The sequence below is a fragment of the Synchiropus splendidus genome, unplaced genomic scaffold (genome assembly GCF_027744825.2).
Source record: "Synchiropus splendidus isolate RoL2022-P1 unplaced genomic scaffold, RoL_Sspl_1.0 HiC_scaffold_24, whole genome shotgun sequence".
NCBI lineage: Eukaryota > Metazoa > Chordata > Actinopteri > Syngnathiformes > Callionymidae > Synchiropus > Synchiropus splendidus.
This window is the reverse complement of record NW_026527058.1, coordinates 250,047-274,918: the sequence shown is the minus strand read 5'-3', so window position 1 is coordinate 274,918 and position 24,872 is coordinate 250,047.

The window sequence follows — 24,872 nt, the reverse complement described above, 5'->3', positions numbered from 1 at the left end:
GTCAGAATTCTGAGAAAAAAGTGAGAATTCTGAGAAAAAAGTGAGAATTCTGAGATTAAAGTCAGAATTCTCACTTTAAAGTCAGAATTCTGAGAAAAAAGTGAGAATTCTGACTTTAAAGTGAGAATTCTGAGATTAAAGTCAGAATTCTCACTTTAAAGTGAGAATTCTGAGAAAAAAGTGAGAATTCTGAGATTAAAGTCAGAATTCTCACTTTAAAGTCAGAATTCTGAGATTAAAGTCAGAATTCTGAGAAATTTTTTTTTTTTTTTCTTAACTGGCCCTAATCCTCTTCCGTACTTTCTGCTATAGTGGGAGGTGAAAATTTCATGTTCTGAAGTTTCCCTGCAAAGATATGGCACAATGCAGAAAACGCGTTTTCAGCCAGAGATAAGGTCGATTCTGGAATGCCAAACATAAAAATGTTGATAACTTTGGAAAAACACTTCAGACAGCTTAGATTTGATGTGCAAGTAGGAGAAAAACCCTTTCTGCTTTAGTGGGAATTGAAAATTTCATGTTCTGAAGCTTTCCAGCAAAGTCATGGCACAATGCGTAAAACGCGTTTTCAGGTTGATTCCGGAACGCCAAACATAAAAATGTTGATAACTTTGGAAAAACACTTCAGACAGCTTAGATTTGATGTGCAACTACTAGAAAGACACTTTCTGCTATAGTGGGAGGTGAAAATTTCATGTTCTGAAGCTTTCCTGCAAAGTTAGGGCAAATTGCGTAAAAAGCGTTTTCAACCTGAGATAAGGTTGTTTCTGGAACGCCAAACAAAAAAATGGTATTGTCTTTGGAAAAACACTTCAAAAAGCTTAGATTTGATGTGCAACTACTAGAAAGACCCTTTCTGCTATAGTGGGAGGTGAAAATTTCATATTCTGAAGCTTCCCTGCAAAGTGATGGCACAATGCTGAAAACGCGTTTTCAGCCTGAGATAAGGTTGATTCTGGAACGCCAAACATAAGAATGTTGATAACTTTGGAAAAACACTTCAGACAGGTTAGATTTGATGTGCAACTACTCGAAGGACCCTTTCTGCTATAGTGGGAGGTTAAAATTTCATGTTCTGAAGCTTCCCTCCAAAGTTATGGCACAATGCAGAAAACGCTTTTACAGCCTGAGATAAGGTGGGTTCCGGAACGCCAAACATAAAAATGTTGATAACTTTGGAAAAACACTTCAAACAGCTTAGATTTGATGTGCAACTATTAGAAAAGCCCTTTCTGCTATAGTGGGAGGTGAAAATTTAATGTTCTGAAGCTTCCCTGCAAAGTTATGGCACAATGCAGAAAACGCGTTTTCAGCCTGAGATAAGGTCGATTCCGGAAAGCCAAACATAAAAATGTTGCTAACTTTGGAAAAACACTTCAGACAGCTTAGATTTGATGTGCAACTACTGGAAAAAGCCTTTCTGCTATAGTGGGAGTTGAAAATTTCATGTTCTGAAGCTTCCCTGCAAAGTTATGGCACAATGCTGAAAACGCGTTTTCAGCCTGAGATAAGGTGGGTTCCGAAACACCAAACATAAAAATGTTGATAACTTTCGAAAAACACTTTAGAGAGCTTAGATTTGAAGTGCAACTACTAGAAAGACCCTTTCTGCTATAGTGGGAGGTGAAAATTTCATGTTCTGAAGCTTCCTTGCAAAGTTATGGCACAATGCGTAAAACGCATTTTCAGCCTGAGATAAGGTCGATTCCGGAACGCCAAACATAAAAATGTTGATAATTTTGGAAAAACACTTCAGACAGCTTAGATTTGATGTGCAACTACTAGAAAGACCCTTTCTGCCATTGTGGGAGGTGAAAATGTCATGTTCTGAAGCTTCCCTGCAAAGTTATGGAACAATGCGTTAAACGCGTTTTCAGCCTGAGATAAGGTGGGTTCCGGAACGCCAAACATAAAAGTGTTAATAACTTTGGAAAAACACTTCAGACAGCTTAGATTTGATGTGCAACTACTATAAAGACCTTTTCTGCTATTGTGGAACTTTAAAATGTCATTTTCTGATGCATCCCTGCAAAGTTATGGCACAATGCAGAAAACGGGGTGTTCAGCCTGAGATAAGGTGGATTCTGGAACGCCAAACATAAAAATGTTGATAACTTTCGAAAAACACTTCAGACAGCTTAGATTTGAAGTGCAACTACTAGAAAGACCCTTTCTGCTATAGTGGGAGGTGAAAATTTCATGTTCTGAAGCTTTATGCAAAGTTATGGCACAATGCGTAAAACGCGTTTACAGCCTGAGATAAGGTGGGTTTCGGAACGCCAAAGATAAAAGTGTTGATAACTTTCGAAAAACACTTCAGACAGCTTAGTTGTGATGTGCAACTACTAGAAATACCCTTTCTGCTATAGTGGGATGTTAAAATTTCATGTTCTGAAGCTTCCCTGCAAAGTTATGGCAAAATATGTAAAACGCGTTTTCAGGCTGAGATAAGGTGGGTTCCGGAACGCCAAACATAAAAATGTTGATAACTGTAGAAAAACACTTCAAGACAGCTTAGATTTGATGTGCAACTACTAGAATGACCTTTTCTGCCATAGTGGGATGTTTAAATGTCATGTTCTGAAGCTTCCCTGCAAAGTTATGGCACAATGCAGAAAACACGCTTACAGAGTGAGATATGGTGGGTTCCGGAACGCCAAACATAAAAATGTTGATAACTTTGGAAAAACACTTCAGACAGCTTAGATTTGATGTGCAACTACTAGAAAGACACTTTCTGCTGTCATGGGAGGTGAAAATTTCATGTTCTGAAGCTTTCCTGCAAAGTTAGGGCAAATTGCGTAAAAAGCGTTTTCAACCTGAGATAAGGTTGTTTCTGGAACGCCAAACATAAAAATGGTATTGTCTTTGGAAAAACACTTCAAAAAGCTTAGATTTGATGTGCAACTACTAGAAAGACCCTTTCTGCTATAGTGGGAGGTGAAAATTTCATATTCTGAAGCTTCCCTGCAAAGTGATGGCACAATGCTGAAAACGCGTTTTCAGCCTGAGATAAGGTTGATTCTGGAACGCCAAACATAAGAATGTTGATAACTTTGGAAAAACACTTCAGACAGGTTAGATTTGATGTGCAACTACTCGAAGGACCCTTTCTGCTATAGTGGGAGGTTAAAATTTCATGTTCTGAAGCTTCCCTCCAAAGTTATGGCACAATGCAGAAAACGCTTTTACAGCCTGAGATAAGGTGGGTTCCGGAACGCCAAACATAAAAATGTTGATAACTTTGGAAAAACACTTCAAACAGCTTAGATTTGATGTGCAACTATTAGAAAAGCCCTTTCTGCTATAGTGGGAGGTGAAAATTTAATGTTCTGAAGCTTCCCTGCAAAGTTATGGCACAATGCAGAAAACGCGTTTTCAGCCTGAGATAAGGTCGATTCCGGAAAGCCAAACATAAAAATGTTGATAACTTTGGAAAAACACTTCAGACAGCTTAGATTTGATGTGCAACTACTGGAAAAAGCCTTTCTGCTATAGTGGGAGTTGAAAATTTCATGTTCTGAAGCTTCCCTGCAAAGTTATGGCACAATGCAGAAAACGCGTTTTCAGCATGAGACAAGGTCAATTACGGAACGCCAAACATAAAAATATGATAACTTTGGAAAAACACTTCAGACAGCTTAGATTTGATGTGCAACTACTAGAAAGACCCTTTCTGCTATAGTGGGAGGTGAAAATTTCATGTTCTGAAGCTTTCCTGCAAGGTTATGGCACAATGCGTAAAACGCGTTTTCAGCCTGAGATAAGGTTGATTCCGGAAAGCCAAACAAAAAAATGTTGATAACTTTGGAAAAACACTTCAGACAGGTTAGATTTGATGTGCAACTACTCGAAGGACCCTTTCTGCTATAGTGAGAGGTTAAAATTTCATGTTCTGAAGCTTCCCTCCAAAGTTATGGCACAATGCAGAAAACGCTTTTACAGCCTGAGATAAGGTGGGTTCCGGAACGCCAAACATAAAAATGTTGATAACTTTGGAAAAACACTTCAAACAGCTTAGATTTGATGTGCAACTATTAGAAAAGCCCTTTCTGCTATAGTGGGAGGTGAAAATTTAATGTTCTGAAGCTTCCCTGCAAAGTTATGGCACAATGCAGAAAACGCGTTTTCAGCCTGAGATAAGGTCGATTCCAGAAAGCCAAACATAAAAATGTTGATAACTTTGGAAAAACACTTCAGACAGCTTAGATTTGATGTGCAACTACTGGAAAAAGCCTTTCTGCTATAGTGGGAGTTGAAAATTTCATGTTCTGAAGCTTCCCTGCAAAGTTATGCCACAATGCAGGAAACGCGTTTTCAGGCTGAGATAAGGTCGATTACGGAAAGCCAGACATAAAAATGTTGATAACTTTGGAAAAACACTTCAGACAGGTTAGATTTGATGTGCAACTACTCGAAGGACCCTTTCTGCTATAGTGGGAGGTTAAAATTTCATGTTCTGAAGCTTCCCTCCAAAGTTTTGGCACAATGCAGAAAACGCTTTTACAGCCTGAGATAAGGTGGGTTCCGGAACGCCAAACATAAAAATATGATAACTTTGGAAAAACACTTCAGACAGCTTAGATTTAATGTGCAACTACTGGAAAAAGCCTTTCTGCTATAGTGGGAGTTGAAAATTTCATGTTCTGAAGCTTCCCTGCAAAGTTATGCCACAATGCAGGAAACGCGTTTTCAGGCTGAGATAAGGTCGATTACGGAAAGCCAGACATAAAAATGTTGACAACTTTGGAAAAACACTTCAGACAGCTTAGATTTGATGTGCAACTACTAGAAAGACCATTTCTGCTATTGTGGGAGTTGAAAATTTCATGTTCTGAAGCTTTCCTGCAAGGTTATGGCACAATGCGTAAAACGCGTTTTCAGCCTGAGATAAGGTTGATTCCGGAACGCCAAACATAAAAATGTTGATAACTTTGGAAAAAACATTTCAGACAGCTTAGATTTGATGTGCAACTACTAGAAAGACCCTTTCTGCTACAGTGGGAGGTTAAAATTTCATGTTCTGAAGCTTCCCTGCAAAGTTATGGCACAATGCAGAAAACACGTTTTCAGCCTGAGATAAGGTGGGTTCCGGAACGCCAAACTTAAAAATGTTGATAACTTTGGAAAAACACTTCAGACAGCTTAGATTTGATGTGCAACTACTAGAAAGACCCATCCTGCTTCAGTGGGAGGTTAAAATTTCATGTTCTGAAGGTTCCCTGCAAAGTTATGGCACAATGCGGAAAACGTGTTTTCAGCCCGAGATAAGGTCGTTTCCGGAACGCCAAACATAAAAATGTTGATAGCTTTCGAAAAACACTTCAGACAACTTAGATTTGATGTGCAACTACTACATAGACCCTGTCTGTTATAGTGGGAGTTGAAACTTTCATGTTCTGAAGCTTCCCTGCAAAGTTCAGGAACAATGCAGAAAACGCGTTTTCAGCCTGAGGTAAGGTGGGTTCCTGAACGCCAAACATAAAAATGTTGATAACTTTGGGAAAAACATGTCAGACAGCTTAGATTTGAAGTGCAACTACTAGAAAGACCCTTTATGCTATAGTGGGATGTGAAAATTTCATGTTCTGAAGCTTCCTTGCAAAGTTATGGCACAATGCAAAAAACGCGTTTTTAGCCTATGATAATGTGGGTTCCGGAGCGCCAAACGTAAAAATGTTGATAACTTTGGAAAAAAACTTCAGATAGCTTAGATTTGATGTACAACGACTAGAAAGACCGTTTCTGCTATAGTGGGAGGTGAAAATTTCATGTTCTGAAGCTTCCCTGCAAAGTTATGGTACAATGCAGAAAATGCGTTTTCAGCCTGAGATAAGGAGGGTTCGGGAACGCCAAACATAAAAATGTTTATAACTTTGGAAAAAACATTTCAGACAGCTTAGATTTGATGTGCAACTACTAGAAACACCCTTTCTGCTATAGTGGGAGGTGAAAATTTCTTGTTCTGAAGCTTCCCTGCAAAGTGATGGCACAATGCAGAAAACGCGTTTTCGGACTGAGATAAGGTCGATTCAGGAACACCAAACAAAAAAATGTTGAAAACTTTCAAAAAACACATCAGACAGCTTCGATTTGATGTGCAACTACGAGAAAGACCCTTTCTGCTATAGTGGGAGGTGAAAATTTCATGTTCTGAAGCTTTATGCAAAGTTATGGCACAATGCGTAAAACGCGTTTACAGCCTGAGATAAGGTGGGTTCCGGAACGCCAAACTTAAAAATGTTGATAACTTTGGAAAAACACTTCAGACAGCTTAGATTTGATGTGCAACTACTAGAAAGACCCATTCTGCTTCAGTGGGAGGTTAAAATTTCATGTTCTGAAGGTTCCCTGCAAAGTTATGGCACAATGCGGAAAACGCGTTTTCAGCCCGAGATAAGGTCGTTTCCGGAACGCCAAACATAAAAATGTTGATAGCTTTCGAAAAACACTTCAGACAACTTCGATTTGATGTGCAACTACTAGATAGACCCTGTCTGTTATAGTGGGAGTTGAAACTTTCATGTTCTGAAGCTTCCCTGCAAAGTTAAGGAACAATGCAGAAAACGCGTTTTCAGCCTGAGGTAAGGTGGGTTCCTGAACGCCAAACATAAAAATGTTGATAACTTTGGGAAAAACATTTCAGACAGCTTAGATTTGAAGTGCAACTACTAGAAAGACCCTTTATGCTATAGTGGGATGTGAAAATTTCATGTTCTGAAGCTTCCTTGCAAAGTTATGGCACAATGCAAAAAACGCGTTTTTAGCCTATGATAATGTGGGTTCCGGAGCGCCAAACGTAAAAATGTTGATAACTTTGGAAAAAAACTTCAGATAGCTTAGATTTGATGTACAACGACTAGAAAGACCGTTTCTGCTATAGTGGGAGGTGAAAATTTCATGTTCTGAAGCTTCCCTGCAAAGTTATGGCACAATGCAGAAAACGCGTTTTCAGCCCGAGATAAGGTCGTTTCCGGAACGCCAAACATAAAAATGTTGCTAGTTTTCGAGAAACACTTCAGACAACTTATATTTGATGTGCAACTACTAGAAAGACCCTTTCTGCTATAGTGGGAGGTGAAAATTTCATTTTCTGAAGCTTCCCTGAGAAGTTATGGCACAATGCACAAAGCGCGTTTTCAGCCAGAGATAATGAGGGTTCCGGAACGCCAAACATAAAAATGTTGATAACTTTGGAAAAAACATTTCAGACAGCTTAGATTTGATGTGCAACTACTAGAAAGACCCTTTCTGCTACAGTGGGAGGTTAAAATTTCATGTTCTGAAGCTTCCCTGCAAAGTTATGGCACAATGCAGAAAACACGTTTTCAGCCTGAGATAAGGTGGGTTCCGGAACGCCAAACTTAAAAATGTTGATAACTTTGGAAAATCACTTCAGACAGCTTAGATTTGATGTGCAACTACTAGAAAGACCCATTCTGCTTCAGTGGGAGGTTAAAATTTCATGTTCTGAAGGTTCCCTGCAAAGTTATGGCACAATGCGGAAAACGCGTTTTCAGCCCGAGATAAGGTCGTTTCCGGAACGCCAAACATAAAAATGTTGATAGCTTTCGAAAAACACTTCAGACAACTTAGATTTGATGTGCAACTACTAGATAGACCCTGTCTGTTATAGTGGGAGTTGAAACTTTCATGTTCTGAAGCTTCCCTGCAAAGTTCAGGAACAATGCAGAAAACGCGTTTTCAGCCTGAGGTAAGGTGGGTTCCTGAACGCCAAACATAAAAATGTTGATAACTTTGGGAAAAACATTTCAGACAGCTTAGATTTGAAGTGCAACTACTAGAAAGACCCTTTATGCTATAGTGGGATGTGAAAATTTCATGTTCTGAAGCTTCCTTGCAAAGTTATGGCACAATGCAGAAAACGGGTTTTCAGCCCGAGATAAGGTCGTTTCCGGAACGCCAAACATAAAAATGTTGCTAGTTTTCGAGAAACACTTCAGACAACTTATATTTGATGTGCAACTACTAGAAAGACCCTTTCTGCTATAGTGGGAGGTGAAAATTTCATGTTCTGAAGCTTCCCTGCAAAGTTGTGGCACAATGCGTAAAACACGTTTTCAGCCTGAGATAAGGTCAATTCCCGAACGCCAAACATAAAAATGTTGATAACTTTGGAAAAACACTTCAGACAGCTTATATTTGATGTGCAACTACTAGAAAGACCCTTTCTGCTATAGTGGGAGGTGAAAATTTCATTTTCTGAAGCTTCCCTGAGAAGTTATGGCACAATGCACAAAGCGCGTTTTCAGCCTGTGATAAGGTCGATTCCGGAACGCCAAACATAAAAATGTTGATAACTTTCGAAAAACACTTCAAACAGCTTAGATTTGATGTGCAACTACTAGAAAGACCCTTTCTGCTATAGTGGGAGGTGAAAATTTCATGTTCTGAAGCTTCCCTGCAAAGTTATGGCACAATGCAGAAAACGCGTTTTCAGCCTGAGATAAGGTGGGTTCCACAACGCCAATCCTAAAAATGTTGATAACTTTGGAAATACACTTCAGACAGCTTAGATTTGATGTGCAACTACTAGAAAGACCCTTTCTGCTATAGTAGGAGGTGAAAATTTCATGTTCTGAAGCTTCCCAGCAAAGTTATGGGACAATGCAGAAAACGATTTTTCATCCTGAGATAAGGTCGATTCCGGAAAGCCAAACATAAAAATGTTGATAACTTTGGAAAAACACTTCAGACAGCTTATATTTGATGTGCAACTACTAGAAAGACCCTTTCTGCTATAGTGGGAGGTGAAAATTTCATTTTCTGAAGCTTCCCTGAGAAGTTATGGCACAATGCACAAAGCGCGTTTTCAGCCTGTGATAAGGTCGATTCCGGAACGCCAAACATAAAAATGTTGATAACTTTCGAAAAACACTTCAAACAGCTTAGATTTGATGTGCAACTACTAGAAAGACCCTTTCTGCTATAGTGGGAGGTGAAAATTTCATGTTCTGAAGCTTCCCTGCAAAGTTATGGCACAATGCAGAAAACGCGTTTTCAGCCTGAGATAAGGTGGGTTCCACAACGCCAATCCTAAAAATGTTGATAACTTTGGAAATACACTTCAGACAGCTTAGATTTGATGTGCAACTACTAGAAAGACCCTTTCTGCTATAGTAGGAGGTGAAAATTTCATGTTCTGAAGCTTCCCAGCAAAGTTATGGGACAATGCAGAAAACGATTTTTCATCCTGAGATAAGGTCGATTCCGGAAAGCCAAACATAAAAATGTTGATAACTTTGGAAAAACACTTCAGACAGCTTAGATTTGATGTGCAACTGCTGGAAAGAGCCTTTCTGCTATAGTGGAAGTTGAAAATTTCATGTTCTGAAGCTTCCCTGCAAAGTTATGGCACATTGCAGAAAACGCGTTTTTAGCCTGAGATAAGGTCGATTCCGGAACGCCAAACATAAAAACGTTGATAACTCAGGAAAAACTCTACAGACAGCTTAGTTTTGATGTGCAACTACTAGAAATACCCTTTCTGCTGAAGTGGGAGGTGAAAATTTCATGTTCTAAAGCTTCCCTGCAAAGTTATGCCACAATGCAGGAAACGCGTTTTCAGCCTGAGATAAGGTCGATTCCGGAACGCCAAACATAAAAATATTGATAACTTTGGAAAAACACTTGAGACAGCTTAGATTTGATGTGCAACTACTAGAAAGACCCTTTCTGCCATATTGGGAGGTCAGAATTCCATGTTCTGAAGCTTCCCTGCAAAGTTATGGGACAATGTAGAAAACGATTCTTCATCCTGAGATAAGGTCGATTCCGGAACGCCAAACATAAAAATGTTGATAACTTTCGAAAAACACTTCAGACAGCTTAGATTTGATATGCAACTACTAGAAAGACCCTTTCTGCTATAGTGGGAGGTGAAAATATCATGTTCTGAAGCTTCCCTGCAAAGTTATGGCACAATGCGTAAAACGCGTTTTCAGCCTGAGATGAGGTAGATTTCAGAACGCCAAACATAAAAATGTTGATAACTCAGGAAAAACTCTACAGACAGCTTAGATTTGATGTGCAACTACTAGAAAGCCACATTCTGCTATAGTGGGAGGTGAAAATTTCATGTTCTGAAGCTTCCCTGCAAAGTTATGGCACAATGCAGAAAACGCGTTTTCAGCCTGAGATAAGGTCGATTCCGGAACGCCAAACATAAAAATATTGATAACTTTGGAAAAACACTTGAGACAGCTTAGATTTGATGTGCAACTACTAGAAAGACCCTTTCTGCTATAGTGGGAGTTGAAAATTTCATGTTCTGAAGCTTTCCTGCAAAGTTATGGCACAATGCGTAAAACGTGTTTTCAGCCTGAGATAAGGTTGATTCCGGAACGCCAAACATAAGAATGTTGATAACTATGGAAAAACATTTCAGACAGCTTAGATTTGATGTGCAACTACTAGAAAGCCACTTTCTGCTATAGTGGGAAGTGAAAATTTCATGTTCTGAAGCATTCCTGCAAAGTTATGGCAAATTGCGTAAAACGCGTTTCCAGCCTGAGATAAGGTTGTTTCTGGAAAGCCAAACATAAGAATGTTGATAACTTTGGAAAAACACTTCAGACAACTTAGATTTGATGTGCAACTATTGGAAATACCCTTTCTGCTATAGTGGGAGGAAAAAATTTCATGTTCTGAAGTCTCCCTGCAAAGTTACGGCACAATGCAGAAAACGCGTTTTCAGCCTGAGATAAGGTTGATTCCGGAACGCCAAACATAAGAATGTTGATAACTTTGGAAAAACACTTCAGACAGCTTAGATTTGATGTGCAACTACTGGAAAGACCCTTTCTGCTATAGTGGGATGTTAAAATTTCATGTTCTGAAGCTTCCCTGCAAAGTTATGGCAAAATATGTAAAACGCGTTTTCAGGCTGAGATAAGGTTGTTTCTGGAACGCCAAACATAAAAATGGTGTTAACTTTGGAAAAACACTTCAAACAGCTTAGATTTGATGTGCAACTACTAGAAAGAACCTTTCTGCTATAGTTGGAGGTGAAAATTTCATGTTCTGAAGTTTCCCTCCAAAGTTATGTCACAATGCAGAAAACATGTTTTCTGTCTGAGATAAGGTTGATTCCGGAACGCCAAACATAAGAATGTTGATAACTTTGGAAAAACACTTCAGACAACTTAGATTTGATATGCAACTACTAGAAATACCCTTTCTGCTATAGTGGGAGGAGAAAATTTCATGTTCTGAAGTCTCCTTGCAAAGTTATGGCACAATGCAGAAAATGCGTTTTCAGCCTGAGATAAGGTGGGTTCCAGAACGCCAAACATAAAAATGTTGATAACTTTGGAAAAACACTTCAAAAAGCTTAGATTTGATGTGCAACTACTAGAAAGACACTTTCTGCTATAGTGGGAGGTGAAAATTTCATGTTCTGAAGCTTCCCTGCAAAGTGATGGCACAATGCTGAAAACGCGTTTTCAGCCTGAGATAAGGTTGATTCTGGAACGCCAAACATAAGAATGTTGATAACTTTGGAAAAACACTTCAGACAGGTTAGATTTGATGTGCAACTACTAGAAGGACCCTTTCTGCTATAGTGGGAGGTGAAAATTTCATGTTCTGAAGCTTCCCTGCAAAGTTATGGCACAATGCAGAAAACGCGTTTTCAGCCTGAGATAAGGAGGGTTCGGGAACGCCAAACATAAAAATGTTTATAACTTTGGAAAAAACATTTCAGACGGCTCAGATTTGATGTGCAACTACTCGAAAGTACCTTTCTGCTATAGTGGGATGTCAAAATTTCATTTTCTGAAGCTTCCCTGTAAAGTTATGGCACAATGCGTAAAACACGTTTTCAGCCTGAGATAAGGTCAATTCCCGAACGCCAAACATAAAAATGTTGATAACTTTGGAAAAACACTTCAGACAGCTTAGATTTGATGTGCAACTACTAGAAAGACCCTTTCTGCTATAGTGGGATGTTAAAATTTCATGTTCTGAAGCTTCCCTGCAAAGTTATGGCAAAATATGTAAAACGCGTTTTCAGGCTGAGATAAGGTTGTTTCTGGAACGCCAAACATAAAAATGGTGTTAACTTTGGAAAAACACTTCAAACAGCTTAGATTTGATGTGCAACTACTAGAAAGAACCTTTCTGCTATAGTTGGAGGTGAAAATTTCATGTTCTGAAGTTTCCCTCCAAAGTTATGTCACAATGCAGAAAACGCGTTTTCAGCCTGAGATAAGGTTGATTCCGGAACGCCAAACATAAGAATGTTGATAACTTTGGAAAAACACTTCAGACAGGTTAGATTTGATGTGCAACTACTAGAAAGACCCTTTCCGCTATAGTGGGAGGTGAAAATTTCATGTTCTGAAGCATCCCTGCAAAGTTATGCCACAATGCAGGAAACGCGTTTTCAGCCTGAGATAAGGTCGATTCCGGAAAGCCAAACATAAAAATGTTGACAACTTTGGAAAAACACTTCAGACAGCTTAGATTTGATGTGCAACTACTAGAAAGACCCTTTCTGCTATTGTGGGAGTTGAAATTTTCATGTTCTGAAGCTTTCCTGCAAAGTTATGGCACAATGCGTAAAACGCGTTTTCAGGCTGAGATAAGGTTGTTTCTGGAACGCCAAACATAAAAATGGTGTTAACTTTGGAAAAACACTTCAAACAGCTTAGATTTGATGTGCAACTACTAGAAAGAACCTTTCTGCTATAGTTGGAGGTGAAAATTTCATGTTCTGAAGTTTCCCTCCAAAGTTATGTCACAATGCAGAAAACGCGTTTTCAGCCTGAGATAAGGTTGATTCCGGAACGCCAAACATAAGAATGTTGATAACTTTGGAAAAACACTTCAGACAGGTTAGATTTGATGTGCAACTACTAGAAAGACCCTTTCTGCTATAGTGGGAGGTGAAAATTTCATGTTCTGAAGCTTCCCTGCAAAGTTATGGCACAATGCAGAAAACGCGTTTTCAGCCTGAGATAAGGAAGGTTCGGGAACGCCAAACATAAAAATGTTTATAACTTTGGAAAAAACATTTCAGACAGCTTAGATTTGATGTGCAACTACTAGAAACACCCTTTCTGCTATAGTGGGAGGTGAAAATTTCTTGTTCTGAAGCTTCCCTGCAAAGTGATGGCACATTGCAGAAAACGCGTTTTCAGCCCGAGATAAGGTCAATTCCCGAACGCCAAACATAAAAATGTTGATAACTTTGGAAAAACACTTCAGACAGCTTATATTTGATGTGCAACTACTAGAAAGACCCTTTCTGCTATAGTGGGAGGTCAAAATTTCATTTTCTGAAGCTTCCCTGAGAAGTTATGGCACAATGCACAAAGCGCGTTTTCAGCCTGTGATAAGGTCGATTCCGGAACGCCAAACATAAAAATGTTGATAACTTTCGAAAAACACTTCAAACAGCTTAGATTTGATGTGCAACTACTAGAAAGACCCTTTCTGCTATAGTGGGAGGTGAAAATTTCATGTTCTGAAGCTTCCCTGCAAAGTTATGGCACAATGCAGAAAACGCGTTTTCAGCCTGAGATAAGGTGGGTTCCACAACGCCAATCCTAAAAATGTTGATAACTTTGGAAATACACTTCAGACAGCTTAGATTTGATGTGCAACTACTAGAAAGACAATTTCTGCTATAGTAGGAGGTGAAAATTTCATGTTCTGAAGCTTCCCTGCAAAGTTATGGGACAATGTAGAAAACGATTTTTCATCCTGAGATAAGGTCGATTCCGGAACGCCAAACATAAAAATGTTGATAACTTTCGAAAAACACTTCAGACAGCTTAGATTTGATGTGCAACTACGAGAAAGACCCTTTCTGCTACAGTGGGAGGTGAAAATTTCATGTTCTGAAGCATCCCTGCAAAGTTATGCCACAATGCATGAAACGCGTTTTCAGCCTGAGATAAGGTCGATTCCCGAACGCCAAACATAAAAATATTGATAACTTTGGAAAAACACTTGAGACAGCTTAGATTTGATGTGCAACTACTAGAAAGACCCTTTCTGCCATATTGGGAGGTCAGAATTCCATGTTCTGAGGCTTCCCTGCAAAGTTATGGGACAATGTAGAAAACGATTTTTCATCCTGAGATAAGGTCGATTCCGGAACGCCAAACATAAAAATGTTGATAACTTTCGAAAAACACTTCAGACAGCTTAGATTTGATGTGCAACTACGAGAAAGACCCTTTCTGCTATAGTGGGAGGTGAAAATATCATGTTCTGAAGCTTCCCTGCAAAGTTATGGCACAATGCGTAAAACGCGTTTTCAGCCTGAGATGAGGTAGATTTCAGAACGCCAAACATAAAAATGTTGATAACTCAGGAAAAACTCTACAGACAGCTTAGATTTGATGTGCAACTACTAGAAAGCCACATTCTGCTATAGTGGGAGGTGAAAATTTCATGTTCTGAAGCTTTCCTGCAAAGTTATGGCAAATTGCGTAAAACGCGTTTTCAGCCTGAGATAAGGTTGTTTCTGGAACGCCAAACATAAAAATGGTGTTAACTTTGGAAAAACACTTGAAACAGCTTAGATTTGATGTGCAACTACTAGAAAGACCCATTCTGCTATAGTGGGAGGTGAAAATTTCATGTTCTGAAGCTTCCCTGCAAAGTTATGGCACAATGCAGAAAACGCGAATTCAGCCTGAGAAAAGGTGGGGTCCGGAACGCCAAACATAAAAATGTTGCTAGTTTTCGAGAAACACTTCAGACAACTTATATTTGATGTGCAACTACTAGAAAGACCCTGTCTGTTATAGTGGGAGTTGAAAATTTCATGTTCTGAAGCTTCCCTGCAAAGTTATGGAACAATGCGGAAAACGCATTTTCAGCCTGAGATAAGGTGGGTTCCGGAACGCCAAACTTGAAAATGTTGATAACTTTGGAAAAACTCATCAGACAGCTTAGATTTGATGTGCAACTACTAGAAAGACACTTTCTGCAATAGTGGGATGTTAAAATTTCATGTTCTGAAGCTTCCCTGCAAAGTTATGGCAAAATATGTAAAACGCGTTTTCAGGCTGAGATAAGGTTGTTTCTGGAACGCCAAACATAAAAATGGTGTTAACTTTGGAAAAACACTTCAAACAGCTTAGATTTGATGTGCAACTACTAGAAAGAACCTTTCTGCTATAGTTGGAGGTGAAAAATTCATGTTCTGAAGTTTCCCTCCAAAGTTATGGCACAATGCAGAAAACACGTTTTCAGTCTGAGATAAGGTTGATTCCGGAACGCCAAACATAAGAATGTTGATAACTTTGGAAAAACACTTCAGACAACTTAGATTTGATATGCAACTACTAGAAATACCCTTTCTGCTATAGTGGGAGGAGAAAATTTCATGTTCTGAAGTCTCCTTGCAAAGTTATGGCACAATGCAGAAAATGCGTTTTCAGCCTGAGATAAAGTCGATTCCGGAACGCCAAACATAAAAATGTTGATAACTTTGATAAAACACTTCAGACAGCTTAGATTTGATATGCAACTGCGAGAAAGTCCCTTTCTGCTATAGTCAGAGGTGAAAATTTCATGTTCTGAAGCTTCCCTGCAAAGTTATGGCACAAAGAAAGAAACACGTTTTCAGCCTGAGATAAGGTGGGTTCTGAACGCCAAATATAAAAATGTTGATAACTTTGGAAAAACACTTCAGACAGCTTAGATTTGATGTGCACCTACTAGAAAGACCCTTTCTGCTATAGTGGGAGGTGAAAATTTCATGTTCAGAAGCTTCCCTGCAAAGTTATGGCACAAAGAAAGAAACACGTTTTCAGCCTGAGATAAGGTGGGTTCTGAACGCCAAACATAAAAATATTGATAACTTTGGAAAAACACTTCAGACAGCTTAGATTTGATGTACAAGTACTAGAAAAATCCTTTCTGCTATAGTGGGAGGTGAAAATTTCATGTTCTGAAGATTTCCTGCAAAGTTATGGCACAATGCGTAAAACGCGTTTTCAGCCTGAGATAAGGTCGATTCCGGAACGCCAAACATAAAATGGTTCATAATTCTGGAAAAACACTTCAGACTGCTTAGATTTGATTTGCAACTACTAGAAAGACCCTTTCTGCTATAGTGGGAGGTGAAAATTTCATGATCTGAAGCTTCCCAACAAAGTTATGGCACATTGCAGAAAACGCGTTTTCAGGCTGAGATAAGGTGGGTTCCGGAATGCCAAACGTAAAAATGTTGATAACTTCGGAAAAACACTTCAGATAGCTTAGATTTGATGTGCAACTACGAGAAAGACCCTTTCTGCTAGAGTGGGACGTGAAAATTTCATGTTCTGAAGCTTCCCTGCAAAGTTATTGCACAATGTGGAAAACCCGTTTTCAGCCTGAGAAAAGGTGGGGTCCGGAACGCCAAACATAAAAATGTTGATAACTTTGGAAAAACACTTCAGACAGCTTATATTTGATGTGCAACTACTACAAAAGACCCTTTCTGCTATAGTGGGAGGTGAAACTGTCATTTTCTGAAGCTTTCCTTCAAAGTTATGGCACAATGCAGAAAACGCGTTTTCAGCCTGAGATAAGGTGGGTTCCGGAACGCCAAACGTAAAAATGTTGATAACTTTCGAAAAACACTTCAGACAGCTTAGATTTGATGTGCAACTACAAGAAAGACCCTTTATGCTATTGTGGGAGGTTAAAATTTCATGTTCTGAAGATTCCCAGCAAAGTTATGGCACAAAGCAGACAACGCGTTTTCAGCAAGAGAAAAGGTGGGTTCCGGAACGCCAAACATAAAAATGTTGATAACTTTGGAAAAACACTTCAGACAGCTTAGATTTGATGTGCAACTACAAGAAAGACCCTTTATGCTATTGTGGGAGGTTAAATTTTCATGTTCTGAAGCTTCCCTGCAAAGTTATGGGACAATGCAGAAAACGCGTTTTCAGCCTGAGAAAAGGTGGGGTCCGGAACGCCAAACATAAAAATGTTGATAACTTTCGAAAAACACTTCAGACAGCTTAGATTTGATGTTTAACTACTACAAAGACCCTGTCTGTTATAGTTGGAGTTGAAAATTTCACGTTCTGAAGCTTCCCTGCAAAGTTAAGGAAAAATGCAGAAAACGCGTTTTCAGCCGGAGATAAGGTGGGTTCCGGAACGCCAAACATAAAAATGTTGATAACTTTGGAAAAACACTTCAGACAGCTTAGATTTGATGTGCAACTACAAGAAAGACCCTTTATGCTATTGTGGGAGGTTAAAATTTCATGTTCTGAAGATTCCCAGCAAAGTTATGGCACAAAGCAGACAACGCGTTTTCAGCAAGAGAAAAGGTGGGTTCCGGAACGCCAAACATAAAAATGTTGATAACTTTGGAAAAACACTTCAGACAGCTTAGATTTGATGTGCAACTACAAGAAAGACCCTTTATGCTATTGTGGGAGGTTAAATTTTCATGTTCTGAAGCTTCCCTGCAAAGTTATGGGACAATGCAGAAAACGCGTTTTCAGACTGAGATAAGGTGGGTTTCGGAACGCCAAACATAAAAATGTTGACAACTTTGGAAAAAACATTTCAGACAGCTTAGATTTGATGTGCAACTACTAGAAAGACCCTTTCTTCTATAGTGGGAGGTGAAAATTTCATGTTCTGAAGCTTACCTGCAAAGTTATCTCACAATGCAGAAAATGCGTTTTCAGCCTGATATTAGTTGGGTTCGGGAGCGGCAAACATAAAAGTGTTGATAACTTTGGAAAAACACTTCAGACAGCTTAGATTTGATATGCAACTACTAGAAAGACCCTTTCTGCTATAGTGGGAAGTGAAAAATTCATGTTCTGAAGCTCCCCTGCAAAGTTATGGTACAATGCAGAAAACGTGTTTTCAGCCTGAGATAAGGTCTATTCCGGAACGCCAAATATAAAAGTGTTGATAACTTTGGAAAAACACTTCAGACAGCTTAGATTTGATGTGCAACTACTAGAAAGACCCTTTCTGCTATAGTGCGAAGTGAAAATTTCATGTTCTGAAGCTTCCCAGCAAAGTTATGGCACATTGCAGAAAACGCGTTTTCAGGCTGAGATCAGGTGGGTTCCGGAATGCCAAACATATAAATGTTGATAATTTTGGAAAAACACTTCAGACAGCTTAGATTTGATTTGCAACTACTAGAAAGACCCTTTCTGCTATAGTGGGACGTGAAAATTTCATGTTCTGAAGCTTCCCTGCAAAGTTATGGCACAATGTGGAAAACCCGTTTTCAGTCTGAGAAAAGGTGGGGTCCGGAACGCCAAACATAAAAATGTTGATAACTTTGGAAAAACACTTCAGACAGCTTATATTTGATGTGCAACTACTACAAAAGACCCTTTCTGCTATAGTGGGAGGTGAAACTTTCATTTTCTGAAGCTTTCCTTCAAAGTTATGGCACATTGCAGAAAACGCGTTTTCAGGCTGATATAAGGTGGGTTCCGGAATGCCAAACGTAAAAATGTTGATAACTTTGGAAAAACACTTCAGATAGCTTAGATTTGATGTGCAACTACGAGAAAGACCCTTTCTGCTATAGTGGGAGGTGAAAATTTCATGTTCTGAAGCTTCCCTGCAAAGTTATGGCACAATGTGGAAAACCCGTTTTCAGCCTGAGAAAAGGTGGGGTCCGGAACGCCAAACATAAAAATGTTGATAACTTTGGAAAAACACTTCAGACAGCTTAGATTTGATGTGCAACTACTAGAAAGACCCTTTCTGCTATAATGCGAAGTGAAAAATTCATGTTCTGAAGCTTCCCAGCAAAGTTATGGCGCATTGCAGAAAACACGTTTTCAGGCTGAGATAAGGTGGGTTCCAAACTTTCTGTCGCTCGGGTTTTGGATTTCAAGGTTTTGTGTACAGGGCAATTGGCTGTAACAAGCCGTCCCTAGTTCCGAGTACACTGCCTCCCTCTGCCTCTCTGGTAAAGGGCCCCCTCGTGTGGTCAACTCAGTCAGCCTCTTGTTGCAGACACGGTTCTAAAACTATAATAGATGTATCTACTTCACCTATTATATTAGTGAGTAGTGTCGGCGCTTCACTGAGCGGGTTATTTAATTCGCCCGACCTGTTGAGAAACAGGTTCTTGACCTTACAATGTTACACCTTCTACCGTAGTCTCTTTACGTAGCTTCGTTTAGGGACACATGATTAGATCCTCAATCCATTCCTTAAATAAAATATTACCTCAGCCTTCTGAACTACCACTTTATCATTGACATAATAATTCAGGATGGAATAATGCTACCAGTCGAGACATTCACTACATGTGCACAGGAAAGGGAATCAAACATTAATTCAATCCAGCATTAACTCACCTATAACCCAGTTGATGGTAGTACAGGAGCCAGTCGATTCTTAGTAGTCAGGGATCAATGCCGTTGTGCCTTTTCAGTACTTAATTCGTACTCAGTTTTATTTTGTTTTTATGTCAAAAGTATTTCTCCAAAAAATTGATAAAAAGGATAACAAAACAGTAAAATCAATAAAGAATCAAATTCAATACAAAAATGATAAAAGGGTAATAAAACAATAAAATTCAATACAAAAATGATAAAGGGGTAATAAAACAATAAAATTCAAAAAAGGATAATGAAAACAATAAAATCAATAAACATCAATAAACTCAAGGGTATTGCCAGACGCTAATACCCAACAAAGTCAAAGGCACTGCCAGACGCTAGTGCACATACATAAATGTCAAAAATCATATAATCAAAATGCATACACAATAAAAAGGATTAAGTCAAAGATCCTAAAAAATATATTCAAAGTATATGCAATAAAAGAGATAAGTCAAAAGAATTAATCATAAAAATCAACCAATCAATAATAAAAAAAAACCATAAGAGAACAACAAAAAGAGTTAAATCAAATGGCGTAAGAGCAAGAGCAAGAGCACCGTCCCAAGTTAAGATACAAGACCTTACAGCAAACGGATGAAGCCAAAAGCGTGGATCAAGAGCGAGAGCGAGAGGTCAGTTTATCCTAGACCTTTATAGCAACATTGTCGATTTCAATAAACAATCCCCCAATGCGTCATTAATGGGTGACGTGTTCTTGTCATCTTCAGTGGAAAGTTTTAATTTTCATCACGTGTTCTAGCTGTCGTCCTTAGTGGAAAGTTTTAACTTCATTAGAGACACCCCTTATGTCTTATGCAGATGTTTTAGATTCATTGAACATGCTGAGTGTTAGTTTCATTGTTTTGATAAATGTAACTTATGTTCTAAGTGAAGATCACAATGTTCTATTAATACAACGTTCCTTCTAAGTGTTAACCATAATCGCAAGCTCGGCTTAAAAACATGTTCTGCTTACAAATTCACCCTGAGGTTAGAGCATGCCCTGCAAGTTCAAAAGTGCAAAGCATACAGATTCAATAAGTGCTCATAATAAGTGCAAAGCATACAGATTCAATAAGTGCTCATAATAACTGCAAAGCATACAGATTCAATAAGTGCTCATAATAAGTGTAAAGCATGGTTATAATATTTTCGATTTTCCAGTATATACAACACTTTCGAAAAACACTTCAGACAGCTTAGATTTGATGTGCAACTACTACAAAGACCCTGTCTGTAATTGTGGGAGGTGAAAATTTCGTGTTCTGAAGCTTCCCTGCAAAGTTAAGTAACAATACAGAAAACGCGTTTTCAGCCTGAGATAGGGTTGGTTCCGGAACGCCAAACATAAAAATGTTGATAACTTTGGAAAAACACTTCAGCCAGCTTAGATTTGATATGCAACTACTAGAAAGAGCCCTTCTGCTACAGTGGGTGGTTAAAATTTCATGTTCTGAAGCTTCGCAGCAAAGTTATGGCACAATGCAGAAAACGCGTTTTCAGCCTGAGATAAGGTGGGTTCCGGAACGCCAAACATAAAAATGTTGATAACTTTGGAAAAAACATTTCAGACAGCTTAGATTTGATGTGCAACTACAAGAAAGACCCTTTATGCTATTGTGGGAGGTTAAAATTTCATGTTCTGAAGATTCCCAGCAAAGTTATGGCACAAAGCAGTAAACGCGTTTTCAGCAAGAGAAAAGGTGGGTTCCGGAACGCCAAACATAAAAATGTTGATAACTTTGGGAAAACACTTCAGACAGCTTAGATTTGATGTGCAACTACTAGAAAGACCCTTTCTGCTATAGTGCGAAGTGAAAAATTCATGTTCTGAAGCTTCCCAGCAAAGTTATGGCACATTGCAGAAAACGCGTTTTCAGGCTGAGATAAGGTGGGTTCCGGAATGCCAAACGTAAAAATGTTGATAACTTTGGAAAAACACTTCAGATAGCTTAGATTTGTTGTGCAACTACGAGAAAGACCCTTTCTGCTATAGTGGGAGGTGAAAATTTCATGTTCTGAAGCTTCCCTGCAAAGTTATGGCACAATGTGGAAAACCCGTTTTCAGCCTGAGAAAAGGTGGGGTCCGGAACGCCAAACATAAAAATGTTGATAACTTTGGAAAAACACTTCAGACAGCTTAGATTTGATGTGCAACTACTAGAAAGTCCCTTTCTGCTATAGTGGGTGGTGAAAATTTCATTTTTGAACCTTTCCTGCAAAGTTATGGCATAATGAAGTAAATGCGTTTTCAGCCCGAGATAAGGTGGGTTCCGGAACGCCAAACTTAAAAATGTTGATAACCTTGGAAAAACACTTCAGACAGCTTAGATTTGATGTGCAACTACTAGAAAGGCCCTTTCTGCTATAGTGGGAGGTGAAAATTTCATGTTCTGAAGCTTCCCTGCAAAGTTATGGCACAATGCAGAAAACGCGTTTTCAGGCTGAGATAAGGTGGGTTCCGGAATGCCAAACGTAAAAATGTTGATAACTTTGGAAAAACACTTCAGATAGCTTAGATTTGTTGTGCAACTACTAGAAAGGCCCTTTCTGCTGCAGTGGGGGGTTAAAATTTCATGTTCAGAAGCTTCCCTGCAAAGTTATGGCACAATGCAGAAAACGCGTTTTCAGCCTGAGATAATGTGGGTTCCGGAACGGGAAACATAAAAGTGTTGATAACTTTGGAAAACCAATTCAGATAGCTTAGATTTGATGTGCAACTACTAGAAAGACCCTTTCTGCTATAGTGCGATATGAAAATTTCATGTTCTGAAGCTTCCCTGCAAAGTTAGGGCACAATGCAGAAAAAGCGTTTTCAGCCTGAGATAAGGTGGGTTCCGGAACGCCAAACGTAAAAATGTTGATAACTTTCGAAAAACACTTCAGACAGCTTAGATTTGATGTGCAACAACAAGAAAGACCCTTTATGCTATTGTGGGAGGTCAAATTTTCATATTCTGAAGCTTCCCTGCAAAGTTATGGCACAATGCAGAAAATGCGGTTTCAGCCTGATATTAGTTGGGTTCGGGAGCGGCAAACATAAAAGTGTTGATAACTTTGGAAAAACACTTCAGACAGCTTAGATTTGATATGCAACTACTAGAAAGACCCTTTCTGCTATAGTGGGACGTGAAAATTTCATGTTCTGAAGCTTCCCTGCAAAGTTTTGGCACAATGTGGAAAACCCGTTTTCAGCCTGAGAAAAGGTGGGGTCCGGAACACCAAACATAAAAATGTTGATAACTTTGGAAAAACACTTCAGACAGCTTATATTTGATGTGCAACTACTACAAAAGACCCTTTCTGCTATAGTGGGAGGTGAAACTTTCATTTTCTGAAGCTTTCCTTCAAAGTTATGGCACAATGCAGAAAACGCGTTTTCAGCCTGAGATAAGGTGGGTTCCGGAATGCCAAACGTAAAAATGTTGAGAACTTTCGAAAAACACTTCAGACAGCTTAGATTTGATGTGCAACTACTACAAAGACCCTGTCTGTTATAGTTGGAGTTGAAAATTTCACGTTCTGAAGCTTCCCTGCAAAGTTAAGGAACAATGCAGAAAACGCGTTTTCAGCCGGAGATAAGGTGGGTTCCGGAACGCCAAACATAAAAATGTTGATAACTTTGGAAAAACACTTCAGACAGCTTAGATTTGATATGCAACTACTAGAAAGAGCCTTTCTGCTACAGTGGGTGGTTAAAATTTCATGTTCTGAAGCTTCGCAGCAAAGTTATGGCACAATGCAGAAAACGCGTTTTCAGCCTGAGATAAGGTGGGTTCCGGAACGCCAAACATAAAAATGTTGATAACTTTGGCAAAAACATTTCAGACAGCTTAGATTTGATGAGCAACTACGAGAAAGTCCCTTTCTGCTATAGTGGGTGGTGAAAATTTCATTTTTGAACCTTTCCTGCAAAGTTATGGCACAATGAATTAAACGCGTTTTCAGCCCGAGATAAGGTGGGTTCCGGAACGCCAAACTTAAAAATGTTGATAACTTTGGAAAAAAAATTTCAGACAGCTTCGATTTGACGTGCAACTACGAGAAAGACCCTTTCCACTATAGTGGGAGGTCAAATTTTCATGTTCTGAAGCTTCCCTGCCAAGTTATGGCAAAATGCGTAAAACGCGTTTTCAGCCTGAGATAAGGTCGATTCCGGAAGGCCAAACATAAAAATGTTGCAAACTTCAGAAAAACACTTCATACAGCTTAGATTTGATTTGCAACTACTAGAAAGACCCTTTCTGCTACAGCGGGTGGTGAAATTTTCATGTTCTGAAGGTTCCCTGCAAAGTTATGGCACAATGCGTAAAACGCGATTTCAGCCTGAGATAAGTTCGATTCCGGACGCCAAACATAAAAATGGTGATAACTTTGGAAAAACAATTAAGACAGCTTAAATTTGATGTGCAACTACTAGAAAGACCCTTTCTGATATAGTGGGTGGTGAAAATTTCATGTTCTGAAGTTTGCCAGCAAAGTTATGGCACAAAGCAGAAAACGCTTTTTCAGCCTGAGATAAGGTGGGTTCCGGAACGGCAGAAAAAAAATGTTGATAACTTTGGAAAAACACTTCAGACAGCTTAGATTTGATGTGCAACTACTAGAAAGACCCTTTCTGCTATAGTGGGAGGTGAAATTTTCATGTTCTGAAGCTTCCCTGCAAAGTTATGGCAAAATGTGTAAAACGCGTTTTAAGCCTGAGATAAGGTCAATTCCGGAATGCCAACATAAAAATGTTGATAACTTTGACATAACACTTCAGAGAGCTTAGAATTGATGTGCAACTACGAGAAAGACCCTTTCTGATATAGTCGGAGGTAATAATTTCATGTTCTGAAGCTTCCCTGCAAAGTTATGGGACAATGCGAAAAATGCGTTTTCAGCCTGAGATAAGGTCATTTACGGAACGCCAAACATAAAAATGTTGATAACTTTGGAAAAACAATTCAGACAGCTTAGATTTGATGTGCAACTACGAGAAAGACCGTTTCTGCTATAGTGGGTGGTGAAATTTTCATGTTCTGAAGCTTCCCCGCAAAGTTATGGCAAAATGCGTGAAACGCGTTTTCAGCCTGAGATAAGGTCGATTCCGGAACGCCAAACATAAAAATGTTGATAACTTGGGAAAAACACTTCAGACAGCTTAGATTTGATGTGGAACTACTAGAAAGACCCCTTCTGCTATAGTGGGTGGTGAAATTTTCATGTTCTGAAGCTTTCCTGCAAAGTTATGGCAAATTGCGTAAAACGCGTTTTCAGCCTGAGATAAGGTTGTTTCTGGAAAGCCAAACATAAGAATGTTGATAACTTTGGAAAAACACTTCAGACAGCTTAGATTTGATGTGCAACTACTAGAAAGACCCTTTCTGCTATAGTGGGATGTTAAAATTTCATGTTCTGAAGCTTCCCTGCAAAGTTATGGCAAAATATGTAAAACGCGTTTTCAGGCTGAGATAAGGTTGTTTCTGGAACGCCAAACATAAAAATGGTGTTAACTTTGGAAAAACACTTCAAACA